General features: G+C 35.8%; 1 pseudogene; it reads left to right on the top strand.

The window, feature by feature from the left end:
* The first annotated feature begins 482 nt into the window (after window positions 1–482).
* Window positions 483–746, top strand: LOC102856601 (annotated as a pseudogene).
* The last annotated feature ends 15,950 nt before the right edge of the window (window positions 747–16,696 follow it).

Genomic DNA, 16,696 nt, shown 5'->3' with positions numbered 1-16,696 from the left:
AAGTGAACTCAGTCCCATAAGGACAAATACTGTATAAGACCATTATTGTAGCACATGTACCAAGATCCAAGGTGGGGAGCAGGGAGCAGAGGGGTGAGAATGGGGGCAGGGGCAACTTAATCATAGTGTCGCACAATTTGATGGATGGAGGGAGGGGTGGATAAAGGAAAAAGAAAGATCTGGCATAAAAAACAATGTATACAAACTTTGTAAGTAAACCATTATAAAATAAAATTTTTATATTAAAAAAACTGTGTCAACACTGCAAGTTAAAGGCATTATTTCTTCTTTGATATTACTTATTCATTTTTCAACTCCTAGATGTGCAGACAACAATTGAAAATATCATGGCTTGGGTCAGGCACAACTTAAAGTCTTTAGACTGATATCCTTGGTCTTTAGCACTTAAAAATGTCATTGACGGTTTTTGGTTTGGTGTTTCTTTTTAACTGAGAGAAGAGTGAAGACTTAAATCCAAGATCATGGCAAGACATTTGAAATTCATTGCCAGGACTGTGATGGTACAGGATGGCAACGTGGAAAGTGCATACAGGAGCCTGAACAGAATCCTCAGCATGGATGGGCTCATTGAAGACATTAAGTGAAGGAGATACTATGAGAAGCCCTGCCGCAAGCGACAGCGGGAAAGCTATGAGACCTGCCGAAGGATCTACAACATGGAAATGGCCAGAAAAATCAACTTCCTGATGCAAAAGAATTGGGCAGATCCATGGCAGGGCTGCTAAGGCAGTTTGTGTCTCCACTTGTTTTTTTCTTGCATCCATATTCTCTTACTATTCTCAACAATAAACTCAATCACTTGTATGCAAAAAGACCTGCAAATACAGAGATAATCCGACTGGTCATCAATGGACGATGTCTTTTATTAAAGTAAAAGAAATTAAGTCAAAAAAGTAGTCTAGGAGCAATGAGGAAATAATCTAACATGTAGTAGAATATACCTACTGTTTCTTACATGTTATAGTAAAACTCAAAGCAAGATGTTATTAGTGAAGCATCTGTTACACTTTACAGAACCTCCCTCCTCCCCAAACCATTAGGTAAAGAGAAGGGGAAGCATATACATGGAATAAATTCTGAAACATCCCCAAAAAAATGTCATTGACAAAAAAAAAAAATACTGACAGGAGAACATTTTCCCAGTGCAATATATCCTTTGATTTTTTTTTTTTTTTAAATCACTGCTTGGTGTTTATTGTGGATCAAAGTAAAAGGAAATTTTTGACAACTTCAGTCTTTCCCCCATCTATCCTGATGCTCTCTGTTGGTCAAATAATGAGGATTTCTGTTTCTTGGAGGTTGATGTGCAATCCGTATTAAAGGTTCTAGTCCGCGATATTGTTCATTAGTTCTTCTTTTTCCTTTTACTCTCTGCAGAGGTTGTTAGTGATCTTTTCTTCAATCCTGATGCCACATTCTTCATATAGTTCAAGTTTTCAAGTTACCTGCTCAGCACATGGGCTTAATAGACATAGAAAAATACACTCCAGAGGAACATCCTTCCTGATTTTAAAGCACACAGTCTGTTTGAATGACTGCTATTTGGTCTAGGTTTTCAATAAGCACAATTAAGTGTTGTAGAATTCTCATCCTTCTGTTATCATAATTTATTGTGATGCACACTGTGGGATGACTGAATAGCCAATGAAACATATGTAAACAACTTTCTTGTGTTTTCTGGTTTTAAGTAAGGTCTGTCAGGTATCAGAAATTATGTCCCTACTTCCACAACCTCTTCTGAATTCAGCCTGAATTTTTGAAAGTTCCTTGTTGATGCAATTATGTAATATTATGTAATAATGTTTGGTAATATTTTACTTGCATATGATATCATTCAATAATGTCCACCACACTCTAAGTTGCTTTTTGTTTTTAGCTAGAAGCAAATATGACTCTCTTCCAGTTGTTTCATCATGTATCTGTATTTCAAATTTCATAGTGTTAACTAGTGAATTAATATGTCCAGGGCTGCCTCTGTTTGCTGAAACACCCCAATTGGTATTCCATCTTATTTTTTGCCACTATTTTCAGTGCAGAGTGTACCTCTTTATGTACCATGGGTTCTTGATCATTTGTTACTTCATAAAATGGTTCAGTGCTGACCAATAGTTTTTTTATATAATGATATGTATTCTTTCCGTGTTTTGATATTTCTTACATGATTCAACATTTTTCCATAAAACTTTTCAGTTTTGACACTTTAGACTTGAATTTGCTTATCAGGTCTTTCAGCTTGAAAAACTCTGAGCTTGTCCTTGACTTTTGATATTCTAACTCCAACTAATTGCACATTATATGATAGTACTTTGTTTTATATTCTAGAACTGCTCTTTGAAATCTTCCATTCAGTTTTTTAATGTCATCATTTTATCCCTTCATTGCAACTCGATGACACTTAACAACACAACAACAACATTAAGAGCAGTTTTCAGAGTGTCTTCTGACATCTATTTTGACATTCGTCCCCTTTCTTATTGTTATAAATTATTTTTTCTTTCTTCAAGGATGATATCCTTGATATCATTTAACAAATCCCTTAGTATTTTTGGATTTTGGTTTCCAATACATCAATTCTATTCTTGTGATAGTATTTGAAATTGGATCAGAGAAACTCAGGGTTGCCTCTAGTTTCGGTGGATTTGTCTTTTCTTTCTCAGTTTGAACATGCACAAATGTAATTGATGATCTGTTCGATAGTTGGCATCTTGCCTGTTTTAACTCCTGACTTTGAGCTTTTCCATCATACATATCCACTGCTACAGTCAATCTTAATCCTTTTTATAATAAAATTTGCAAAACCACAAATTAGACATTTCAAAGGGAAGAAGAGCTTGCTGAACATCTATTAAGCTAAAAGAGTTGAAAGATAAAGAATAAGCCTTGAACTGCAATATTGATTTTGTAGGAAAAATCTTGAAACCTGAAAAAAGCATAAGAAAAATATGGAAACAATATACAGAAAAATAATAACAAAGAATTGTTTACTGGTCAGTAATTTTAGGAGATAACATATGACCAAGTACCAATGATTCTTAAAGACAAAATTAAAGATTCATTGAAGACAGTGATGAAAAAATATGGCTTCAGGAATTTAGAGAATATAATTTGTGATGTTTTAATAAATGGATGCAGTGCTGGAAAGGTTCAGTCATTTTCACCAAGAAATTAGAAAGACTGCTACCTAGACAACTGATTGGAAGAGACTCTTATTTTGCTTATTCCAAAGGAAAATGATCTAAAATAATGTGGCAATTATTGCTATCACATGCACGTGAAATTTTTCTGAATTTTTTAAAAAAGATTGTAACAGTAAATCAACAGGAAATTAATAAATATTAAAGTGGATTCAGAGATGACATAAAACCATCAACGGTCACTAAAGAAGAAGTTCAGGAGGTACTGAAGCCACTGGTTAAAACAAAAAAGCCCTAGGAATTTATAGAATATCAATTGACATATTTCAACAAACAGATGAAGTTCTGATGTGCTCAATAGTCTATGCCAGGACATTTTGAAGACAAATACTTAGTCAACTGGCAGGGAAACAAAAATCCATATTTGTTTCCTGTTCCCATTAAAAAAAAAAAAGTTATCCGATAGAATGTGGAAATTATTTTAAAAATTATTAGTAGCACATACAAACAAAATCTTGCTCAAAATTTATTAAAAAATAGCTATAACAGGACAAAGAACTACCAAAAATTCATGCTGGGTTCAGAAGAAGCCTTGGCATTAGGGATGGATTTTGACTGAAAGCACAGAACACCAGAAGCATGTGTATTTGTGTTTTACTGACTATGCAAAATCATTTGTCATTGTGGACAAGTATAGCTAACATTAATAAGAATAGGAATCTTAGAATACTTATTTTTGCTCATGTTATACCTATACGTAGACCAACAAGCAGCTGTCCAAACAAAACAAGGGAACACTGTAAGGTTTAAAATCAGGAAAATTAGGAAAGATGTACTCCAGTGTTTTAACATTTCTCTATACATGTTCAATGTATGTACTGTGAAAATCATTTGAGAAGTTGGACTTTACAAAGAAGAATGTGACATCAGGATTGGACAATGACTCATTAACAACCTACACTATGTAGATATTAACTTCCTTTTAGAAAGTGAAGATGAATTGAAACACTTACTGCAGAATATCATTGACTCAAACAAACATAGTGTCCTTCCCCAGGAACTTGTCTATGTTAAAAGTGCATGAATCAAAGGCTCATCACTCTAACTTTTAAGAAGTGTTTTTTTCTGTTCTTCTTACAAGATTTGTGTTTCTTCTTTGAATCTACAGTATATTCAATACTCTTTGCCAAAGCTATAATTTTAATGCACTAATTATTTTTAATTTTTTTAATTCTTTGTTCTGCTTTACACGCAGAACAATTGAAAATAACTTGGATTGTGTCAGATACCTTTTAGTCCACAAAGTGACTTTCTTAGTTTTTAACCATTTAGAAAGTTATATGTATGTGGTGATAAGGTTTTATGGTTCAAAATGGCTTCCATATCCATTAACTAACTTTACTAATTGGATGGGTGAGAATATATGAGTAGAGTGTATTAAACTATTCACAAGGGGATTGGATAGTCTTGCTATCAAACTGAGTGGATCAACAGAACTGGAGAAGCTTCACCACCAGCAAAGCAGCACCAGAAGAACACAACATATCCTTCAGGATCTTGTCCCAGCCCATCTAGGGCCTACCAAAATCACAGCCATAACAGTGACAGCGGAGAACCAGAGGCCTGCCGTGAGACAGGGAGGGCCTTGGAACTGCTATGCCTTTGAAGCGGAACTAAGAACCTTTTGCCCAAGTACGTTGGAGGACTATGGAGGATAAAGTAATGACAGGACTGAGAACTTTGTAACACTGGCCTAAAGCTATGAAGCAACTGCAAGCACATTTTGGAGGCCGCCCTGATCTTATTCTGCTACTAACCTGAATGGTAGCCTTTTTACTTCTCTAAAATAGTTCTGTATGGTCTGTGATCTAGTGCATTGCATTTTGGACCCAGTAACCAGTAAGACTATAACTCTTTGTTTAATTTCACAGGGTTTTCAAAGGCTTGTTATTTAGGAAGTAGATGCCCCATCCTGCTTCCTAGTCTGTATTAATCAGGGAGCTCCACCAAACCTGTCCTCGATAGGAAACCCTTTTGCATTTGACACATCAGTGGCACATATTTCAGTATCACAGCAACTTGAAGTTATCTTACTATAGCAAATTGATAGACAAGTGCACCACTTAGAACAATGGTCTCTCCAAACACAATTAATACAAAGAGGTTTCTTGCCCATAGCTGATTGAAAAATGAAATCAGAGACAGTTAACCAGCTCCCACACACAGCTGAAGCACCTGCTGAAGAAGATCAAAGAATGCAGCCTTCAGTACGGATTAACTTTCAATTTCAGGAAAACAAAGATTCTTACCACTGGGCCAGTAGGCAGTGTCATGATGGATGGAAAGGAGATTGAGACTGTCAACAGCTTCATCTTGCTTGGATCCACAATCAACACCCTTGTTATGAGCAGGAAATAAGAGATACATTGCACTGGGGAAATCTGCACTTAGGGACGTTTCCAAATTATCGAGGAGTAGTGATGCCAGTTTGAGGACTAAGTTGCATCTGATTCAGGCCATAGTTTTTCTGATTACTAGCTATGCTTCTGAGACCTGGAAAATGAATAAGGATGACAGAAAAAGAATTGATGTATTTGAGCTGTGGTGTTGGAGAAGAGCACTGAACATCCCATGGAAGGCCAAAGGTATGAACAAATATGTTTTGGAGATATTGCAGCCAGAATGCTTTTTGGAGGCAAGAATGATGTAACTTCACCTCACATACTTTGGACATGTTGCGAGGAGGTGCTATTCCTTGAAAGGGATGTGATGTTGGGAAAAGTTGAGCGTCAGCAAAGGAGAGGAAAACCCTCAATCAGGTGGATTGACACCATGACTGCTGCAATGGGCTCTTGTGTGTCAGGAAGTGTGAGGATGGTGCAGGACAGAAAAGGGTTCAGATCTTTTGTTCATAGAATCGCTATGAGTCATGCTCGACTTGACACCACCTAACAACAACAAGCAGTGAGAATGATTTTAGGAGGGGAAGAAAGAGATATATCAGGGTGAGTATATGTGTGACCTCCTTTTGTGTTGTCCATAGTGACTGTTCCCCTTTATGAAGTTGATAAAGGTCAGATACGGCTGTCCCGTTGTGGGCCTTACTTTTTTTTTATAATGTAATGTTATAATTCAACCTTAGTTTCCTATTAAGCAACTGTAGTAATTAAGCACAGTTCTATGGTTATTATTTTACTAAGTCTATGCTTCCCAGAGGCTAACATAAAATAGAGTTTCTGATTAATTAATTAACTTTTTGGGTATAGAACATGAAACAGAAACTATAAGAAAGTACACTTTTATGAAATAACAAGCATATTACTGTTGTTTCCCTATGTAGCCTTCAAATGAGAGTGGAATCTGTTATAATATTGATGCTCTGAATTATTGAGATATGAATATTAAAAAGGTAAAAACATGCAAGTATGTAACTATAGCCAATTAAATTATAAAATAGATAAAAAATATAGATAATAAAACCTGATTGTGAAAACATTTTTTTCTATGTCTTCCTTAGTGAAAAGGTAGTTTTCACATGTTTAATTATGTTTTTATTTATATGTAATATTATTAAAATAATAATAAAAAGATAAAAATTATAAAAAATTATCTTAAAATTTTCCCATATGGATGAATATGTAGATATGAATAATCAAAAGTGACTTTATATGCATTTATGTCAGACACAGAAATATATAGTCATGGACTGACACATTACATTCAAATTCTCAAATTCTTCTAGAATTTTTCTACATGCATGCACATAAAGATCTCTAGGTCCTACTCCTGAAAGTGATATCATATGTAAACAGTATATACTCATAAAATGTATATACATTTTGTATATATATATATACACACAATGTATATGCATTGAGGTCAATAGGAATGTCTGTGTGTGTATGAATGTATAAGGGTGGTGCTACCTTTATGAATTTAGAGTATAGTCATTTAAAATAATTTATTAAGAGGAAATTCTCAGTAACATTTTTAATTTATATTAGCCTGTGATACTTCCAACTAATTCTATTTCTCTAATTAAATCTTTTTTCCAAACTTTATGTTTTCTGGTCAATAGACATTTTTTTCATACATCACCCTACATGGACACAATCACAAAAGACGGTCCAAATCTCAACTTCTCAGAAAAGTAAACAGGTAATGTATTGGCCTTTTAATCTCACTGCTTTACATGAAGTCTATAGACTACTTGAATTTCTACTTATTCTTCCCCTTTTTGTTTTCTTTTTTTTTAAGTGGATCTAACCAAGTCAGAGCCCTCTGCTGGAATCCGTTTTTCTATACTTTCCTTTTGTGTCATGTGCCCTGTCTTCTAAATTTTCAAGTTAGTCTTTTCTACTGTGTGTTTTCTATTGAATATCACCAGCAAAGTAGAAATTTTACGTTAGAGGGAAATAAAAATTTCCCTCCATCTGAAGTAACTCTTTATAGTACTCTGTCTTCTCTACAATTCCTTGAAAACTTTCTTGATGACTCACTATTTCTCTCCATTCTTGTTATCCTTTAATTTTCTCTAATCTAGTTTCTATTTTAGAGGAAGTGTTACCAGGGTGTTCCTGGAGACAAGAATGGTGAAACTTTATTTCAAATACTTTGGGAATATTAACAAGTGACACCAGTCCTTCAAAAAAAGACTTGCTTGAAATGGGAGAAAGTCAGCAAAAGATAGGTTGCCTCTCGAAGAGATGAATTGGCACAGTGTCTGTGAAAAGGCTACATCACAGTGAAATCATCAATCTGGTGCTAGATGCGTCAAGGCTAAGCTTCAGGCTAAGCTTCATTGTTCCTAGCATTGCTAAGAGTTGTGGTCAACTTATTTGCACCAGACAACATTATCACTATCTCTTTTCTGTCTTGAGTATCTAAAAACAAACAAACAAACAAAAACCAGAATGAAGTGTGATTTGTACATTAGACTAACTCTTTAAACAGTATTCAAAAGGTTTCTATTTTATATTCATTAGTAATACAGTAGTGAACTATTTAGTTGCTTATTGACGGGTTGGCAGTACAAACCCACCAGCAATTCTGGAGTAGAAATGATTTAGTTTTCTGCTTCAAAGAGGATTATACTTCTTTCCACAATTGCAGTCAATCTCATCCCTATGCAGTCCTTCAGGTGAGTTCCAAGTGTAAAGTCACTGTGCTTTTATAAGAAGATATTTAGTAAAATCAGAAATTATTTGCTACTAATTAAATGGAGTACATAATGATTTATATTCTAAGCATTACTGAGCTGAAAGGGACTGGTATTGTCCATCTCTCATCTGACAAATATCTGGTCTACTAAGACAGCAACGGCAAATTTAAAGTAATTATATTCCTATTAATTTTCCTTAAGCTAATTTTAACATAAGACATGGTTGTCATAACAATACCATAATAGATATTAAATACTCACCATAATTAAATACACCAAAAAGTTTCAAATTTAGAAAATTATAAAACATTATATTATCAACAAATATATATTTTAAATTATTACTGAAAGCTTTATATCTACTTGTTTTTGTTACTATTGTGTACTGTCAACTCAGAACCAACTCATAGCTGACCTGTCGTTTGTTTTTCAGAAGCTGTAAATTGCATGAGTAGAGATTGTTCATCCTTCTCTTTCAGAGCAGCAGGTGGATATGAACCATTTATCTTTCAGCTGAGAACACAACTCCTTACCATTAGACCACCAGATCTCCCTTCTGTCTACATACACAGACTAAATTTATGTGAGTCATAATATACATTTAATACAATTTGTATGTAAAAGGAATGACAACCCATTTGTTGTCAAAAAGAATATTTCAAAATCTATCCTGACTCTGAGAAGAATGGGAATCCCAGAACACTTGATCGTTCTAATGCGAAACCTATACTTGGACCAGGAGGCAGTCGTCAGGACAGAGCAAGGGAACACTACATGGTTCAAAATTGGGAAGGGCATACACCAGGGATGCATCTTATCTCCATACCTTTTCAACCTATATGCAGAACAGATTATTCGGGAGGCTGGCTCTATGAGGAGAAATGTGGGTCAAGATTGGTGGACGATTTATCAACAATCTGCGTTATGCAGATGACACAACCCTGCTTGCTGAAACTGAAGAGGACCTGAAGCACCTGCTGCAGAGGGTCAAGGACTGCAGCCTACAATATGGATTGAGGCTCAATGTCAAGAAGACAAAGATTCTCAGCACTGGACCAATTGGCAGCATCAGGATGGATGGTGAAGAGATTGAGATTGTACACAGCTTTAGTTTGCGTGGCTCCACAGTCAACACTCTTGGCACCAGCAGCCAGGAAATTAAAGGGTGCATTGCCATGGGAAAGTCTGCTGTTAGGGACCACTCCAAAGTACTGAAGAGCAATGGTGTCTCTCTGGAGACTAAGGTGCGGCTGATACAGGCCATGGTCTTCGCAATCACTTGTTATGCATCAGAAAGTTGGACAATGACCAAGGAAGATAGAAGGAGAATTGATGCCTATGAGCTGTGGTGCTGGAGAAGAGTATTGAGAATACCATGTACTGCTAGGAAAACGAACATATTTGCCCTGGAAAGGGTTAAACCAGGTGGCTCCTCAGAGGCAAGGACTCTGAGGCTCCGTCTAACATACTTTGGACATGTTATGAGGAGAGACCGGTCCTTGGAGAAGGACATCATGCTTGAGAGGTTGGAGGGACAGCGCAGGAGGGGAAGGCCCTCTATGAGGTGGATTGATTCAGTGACTGGGATAATTGGGATGGGAGTGTCAGAGACAGTGCAATTGGCACAGGACAGAGCGGAGTTTAGGGCTGTTGTACATAAGGTCACTATGTACAACAAGCAACTCGACGGCACAGAACAACGACAACATCCTGGATCAATGTTGACCGTCATAGTCTAGTTAATACTCTTAATCTTACAAGGAAGATCCATTGTAATGAATATTATTCATCTTTACATAGCAGTAATAAATTCAAAGATGAAGAAATTGAGGCTTCCTACCAACTCCTACAATATGAAATTGATCAACTTCATACTTAATATACTTAATAATAACTAATGATTGCACTGCAAGAGATTGAAACAAGGAGGATGTTTCGTAGTAGAAAATAAAGTCTTTACATAGAAATGAGGCTGTAAGACATATAATGAAATTCGTAATTACTAATTTATCCACTGCAAATATTTTTAAATAAACAGAAGATGTTTATAAGCAGTGATTACAGAGGTAACTTAGCTAGATTGGATGCATAAGAATCAATTCAACTACATCAATGAAAAGATAGTGAAGAAGCTCAGTGTCATTTGTCAGATGATCAAGGCCAGGAACTGACTCTAAAATAGACCATCAATTGTTCACATACAAGTTTAAATAGAAGGTGAAGAAAATGAAAACAAGTCTACAAGAGCCAAGATATTAATGTAATGTAGTTACCTATCTTGTTTATATAATGCTTTAAATTTACATTATGGTTCATGTAAATTTAACCTAAGTATATGTAAATATAGACTTGCTTATAATGATAAATTTTTAAAAAATATGTTTGCTGGCAATATTGTTATTTCAGCGTTCACTAGATTTGAAGAATATATGATTTATTTAATTATGGTCAATAACACAAAACCAGTATTGGATTGTTATAATAATTATGTCATATTAATATTAACTAATGAAAAATTAATAGGAATATAATTACAACTGAGACATTTCATATCCACCATAATATGGTTAGCTTCAAATATATTTTTCCTAATATTATATCTTTTCACAAGTAAGGCACCTTAGCTTTCAAAACATTTGTAAAAATATGTTTAGTAAATTACTACCCATTTAGTTACATGTGTTAAAACAATATGTAATCCTGCACATCCAGCCACATGAACTTGAGGACAGAGGTTACATCTTGTTTGTTTATAACAATATCTTCAAGCCGAGAATAATCTTGTTCAATATTAATGCTTCAATAAATATTTGTTGAGTTAATAAATGTGCAAACAATGCAAAGAATTTTAATCTATCATATCTATATGGACTTAAAATGAAAGATGTGAAGTAATAGTTTACATTTCCCTGCACATATGCAGCATTTTAAATTCTGGAAATTCCTTAACAGTTACTTTGTCTAGGTAAAAAGCAGATTTGATGATTCTATGTAAAAAAGTGACTTTTCAAAGTAAGCTTTGATTATTAACTGAGGCAGTGGTTCTCAAGCTCTAACAGCACAAGAATCACATGGAGGCTTTGTTAATGCAGGTTGCTGGATCTTGCCTGCCAGGATTTCTGATTCAATCGGTCTGGCTGAGATGGAGCCTGATAATTTGAATTTCTAATAAAAGTCCATGTGATATGAACACTGCTGATATAGAAAGCATACCATGAGAACCACGGACACAGGATGCCATTATTTACATGAAATAATACAGTGTCTTGCTCAATGTTTGAAGAATAACTTGGAAAAAATGCAATAGGAAAGAAAAGAATCACATCTCATTTTCATTTGTTTTGCATTTTATATGGTATCACTTCCAGCCCTCAAACAGTATAATTTAAGGATGTAGCAGCATTGTGTAGAATAGGACACAAAGGAAAACAAAATAGAGCTTAAAAGTTAAGATTTTGAAAGCTGGAGAAAATATATCATTGTTTCTTTTATACATATTAATTGCCAGGCTCAGAAGATAAATTAATATCAGTATTTCAATTTCTCAAAAGTAATATATTGGTAAGGAGCTTTGCTGCCAAACTTTGGGCAGGTGGTTTGAATTCACAAGCCACTCTGTAGGAGAAAGATAGGCAATCTCTTCTCATACAATTTACCACCTCTGAAAACTCTGCTGGAGGTCAAGTTTAAATAGGCTCTGACTCAATGGCTCATAGCAACAATACAAACAATTAGTATTTCTAGAAAGAAGACTGCAGGTTTCAGCAGGATGGAAGAGATTTATTTTCTTTGCTACTGCCTATTAAGTACACTGTAATTCTTGTTAATGGTGTGGGAGGCAACCAACGAGAATGTGAAAAGGTTGTAAGGGAATGATGTACTGATTTAGAACGCCAGACTTAAAAGAAAACACACCAACAATACGTTATTACATTCCAACATCAAACAAGCATAAAATGACGAACCTGGTCTGATAGTTCCTGATTCTAGCAGATCTTATTGCCATTCTTTCCAACAAAAGGTGATCAAGGAAATTACTTCTCCTCCCACAGAGGTATAATAGAATCAACAAAAGAGAACAAGTTACACAGTATCATCACCCAATAAGTTTCATTGTTTCCATAGCCTATGGTTCTTCTCTTCCACTAAAGAGCCAGAGATGCTAAAACAGCTAGGGTAGAAGTAAATGCAGGACAAATCTCATGGGGAAAAAAACATCACACAGGGAGACCTCTTCACACTTCATCTCAATGACAATAAACTCCTTTCTTCCACAAAGAGGCACTGTATGTCAAGGTCTGCTAAAATATTTTGTGTCTTTAGGGACCTTGTTGTTGTTGTTATGTGCCTTCCAGTCCTTTGCAACTCATAGCGACCCTATGTACAACAGCCCTAAACTCTGCTCTGTCCTGTGCCAATCGCACTGTCTCTGACACTCCCATCACGATTACCCCAGTCACTGAATCAATCCACCTCATAGAGGGCCTCCCCTCCTGCACTGTCCCTCCACCCTCCCAATCATGATGTCCTTCTCCAAGGACCAGTCTCTCCTCACAACATCTCTAAAGTATGTTAGACAGAGCCTCAGAATCCTTGCCTCCGAGGAGCCACCTGGTTTAACCCTTTCCAGGATGAATCTGTTTGTTTTCCTAGCAGTCCATGTTATTCTCAATACTCTTCTCCAGCACCACAGCTCAAAGGCATCAATTCTCCTTCTATACTCCTTGGTCATTGTCCAACTCTTTGATGCATAAAAAGTGATTGTGAAGGCCATGGCCTGTATCAAACGAATCTTATTCTCCAGAGAGACACCATTGCTCTTCAGTACTTTGGAGAGGTCCCTAACAGCAGACTTTCCCATGGCAATGCGCCTTTTAATTTCCTGGCTACTAGTACCAAGAGTGTTGACTGTGGAGCCAAGCAAACTAAAGCTGTGTACAATCTCAATCTTTTCACTATCCATCCTGATATTGCCAATTGGTCCAGTGGTGAGAATCTTTGTCATCTTGACATTGAGCCTCAATCCATATTGGAGGCTGCAGCAGGTGCTTCCAGGTCCTCTTCAGTTTCAGCAATCAGGGTTGTGTCATCTGCATAATGCAGATTGTTGATCAATCGTCCACCAATCTTGACCCCACATTTCTCCTCATAGAGCCCAGCCTCCTGGGTAATCTGTTCTGCATATAGGTTGAAAAGGTATGCAGATAGGATGCATCCATGGCCTACACCCTTCCCAATTCTGAACCATGAAGTGTTCGTATCATTCAATAAATCAATCATACCAAATTAACACCACCAGACCTAAAGAATTAAATTGTCATTGAAACTACAGGTCAGATGAGTGGGCCAGGACCTGTGTACTAAACCTAAACAATGGGACTGACTATAAAAAATATTTAAATATGATGCAGAGTCTCCCACACAATTAATAGAATTCCAAGACTTTAGTAGAAAATCTGTCAGGCCAAGGAACAGAAAAGATGTAATTTAAGTAAAAGACTATCTATTATCTCCAATGTCAAGATATTGAAATTATCTGAAAATAATTTTAAAGCAGCTTCATAATAATGCTTTGAGAGTCAATTGTAAATTATGAGGTGAACGAAAACTAGAAAATTTCTGCAAAGAAGCTTTTATTCATGAAAAAGGACTGAATGGAGACTATAGAACTGTAAAGTCCAATAGCAAAAATATGTTTAAATTCTCTATTTTATTTCTTTTTTTAATGTGATTTAATGAAGGTTTGCAAAGCAGATTGGACTTTTTCTCAAACATTCATACATGTTTCAGTAGTTATAATATACACATTATAATCACACTTTACTAATTACCTTCTTGTACTTCTCATTTTCATTAATTCTTCTATCCTACCTTGCCCTGACTTCAGGGGTAATGATATAAATTATAAAGAAAAAGTTATCACATAGGTTTAATAGTAGAAGATAAATAACAGAGGATAGAATAAGTGAATTTGAGAATAAATCAGTACAATGAACCCGATCAGAGCAATAAGCAAAAAGAAATTAGCAAAGTTTGATAAACCTGTGTGGCACTAGCAAAAAATTAAATTCTCATCTTCTCATAACAGTAACAAATGGAATGAAAGGGGGAGAATCAATGTACATTCAAAGAAATAATGACTAGGGGGGATAAAACACCACATTTGGCAAAAGATACATAAATACAAATTAAAGAAGCTATTCAAACTCCAAACAGAATTCATTCACAGGGGAGCTCTGGTGGCCTAGTGGCAAGAAACTGTACTGCAATCCCAGAGGAACAGGGTTCGAATCCACCAGATGCTCTGCCGGAAAAGGAGGCACAATATCCTCCTGTACCAGTCAGATCTGATTTGACGGTACACGCACACAAAATAATTTAAAAAAAAAAGAATTCATTCACAGAAATACATGTCAATGTACATCAGATTTAAACTCCAGAAAAGGAAAGAAAAATCTTTAAAATTTTCAGAGAAAAAGAGGGCTGGCAAGGAAAATAGTAGCACTAAATGTTTTTGTTAAGGGAAATAAAAAAGATCTCAAGTTAGCTGGTTAATCACATGGGCGGAGATTGCCCATCATTTTACCATGAACAGCTGGTGGATTTGAACTGTGTGACTTTGGAATTGCAGTGCAGCTTCTTGCCACTAGGCCACCCACTAGATATGAAAGGAAAATTAAGTCATTTGCAGAAAAGCAGGAACTTAAGGAATTTACGTAAAGGAATTTACAGGAAATACAAAGAGAAGTCCTTCACACAGACACAGCAAGGGAAATTGGATGGACAAAAGTAAATAGAAATGACAGTAAAAGAAAAGACGCAAAATGACAATGATAAACCTGGCCTGTAAATAACCATAGTTATATGAAAGGATTGAATATCCCAATTAAAAGAAAAAAATATGCATTATATGCAATAGCAAAGAGATAGTAGCAATCGAAGCACCCATCAACAAATCAATGAACAGAAAAATTATGGACTATTATTACTCAGAATTGAAAAGCAATGAACTTGTAAAACATTACACAACATGGGGATCCTCAAGGACATTATGTTGAGTGAAATAACTTAGTCACAAAAAGACAAACACTGCATAACTCTGCTGTTATAAAATAGAACAGAAATGGAGGGGTTGCAGAGAGAATGAGAAGAATGGGTAAATAATGAACACTGATGAGAGGAAGAAATGACCAAAAGAAATATACAATCAGGCATTATATGTATGACAACAATCTGGAACAAGGGGTGCATTGCAGGGTAGACTTGGATAGTGAGAGAGGGAGAGGGAAGGAAATGTGCAACAATGAAGAAAATATTACCACCCCCAAAAAATGTCCAACAACAAATGAATGAATTGAGATACAGTGGTACATTCACATGATGGGATACTATGTACCACTCAGGAGCAATGATTTTGAAAAATATAGTGTGGGAGAGGCTGGAGAGCATTAAACTGAAAAAACTAACTCCATCTTCTTTCAATGCTTCCTGGATTATTCAAGATTTTGCCCATATCATCTCTCAGTATTGTTACTAGAGATTTGATTTGTTTTCCAACTCTTTTGGTGTGTTTGTTTGCTTGTTTGTTTGTTTTTAAATAATAAATAAGTAATGAATAAATTGTTGTTATTGCTTTGTTCTGTAAAGTCACAGCTAACCCTCCAGCGGGTTTTCAGAGGCAGTTAATAGCACAGGAGATTTCCCATCCTTCTCCCACGGAGCAGCTGTTAGACTCGAACTACACCCCTTTGGGATTGCAGCTCATCTTTTTTGCTGCTAGATTTGCAAGAAGCTGCATTGCAACCCCATAGGCACATGGTTCAAAGTCATCAGCTGCTTCATGGGAGAAAGATGGGCAATCTCCTCCAGTGCTATTAACTGCCTGTAAAAACCTGCTGGAGGATCTGCTATCGTTCGGTTCTGACTGCAGGGTACAAAACAACAAAGAGTAAATTGAATTTTGCTAATATTTTTTATAATATTGCTTTTAAAAAGAGAGAGAGATGCTCGAGTATTTCATAAATTCTTGATATAAGTCCCTTGTCTGACATGTCATTACCAAATATTTTTTCCCAGTCTGTGGCTTCCCTTTTTACCCTGTTGGAGAATCTTTTGATGTGCGTAGAAATTTTATTCTTAGAAGGTCCCATTCTTTTTTATCCTCTCCTGGTTGTAGATTTTCCAGGATGGTTGGAAGACGGTTTATGTTGTGGATTAGGATTTATAAGAGTTCTTCCAAGCTTTCCTTTAATGAAGCTTATAGTCCTTGGTTTTAGTCCTAAATCCATAATCCACTTTGAATTGGTTTTTGTGTGTGGAATGAGGTGTGGATCTTGCTTGGGTTTTCTGCAGATAGTTTTCCAATTCTGCCAGCACTGTT

The sequence above is a fragment of the Elephantulus edwardii genome, unplaced genomic scaffold (genome assembly GCF_000299155.1).
Source record: "Elephantulus edwardii isolate Elephantulus edwardi_28Jun2011 unplaced genomic scaffold, EleEdw1.0 scaffold00073, whole genome shotgun sequence".
Lineage (NCBI taxonomy): Eukaryota > Metazoa > Chordata > Mammalia > Macroscelidea > Macroscelididae > Elephantulus > Elephantulus edwardii.
Note: the sequence above shows the minus strand (reverse complement) of the source record. Positions and strands in the feature narration are given on the sequence as shown.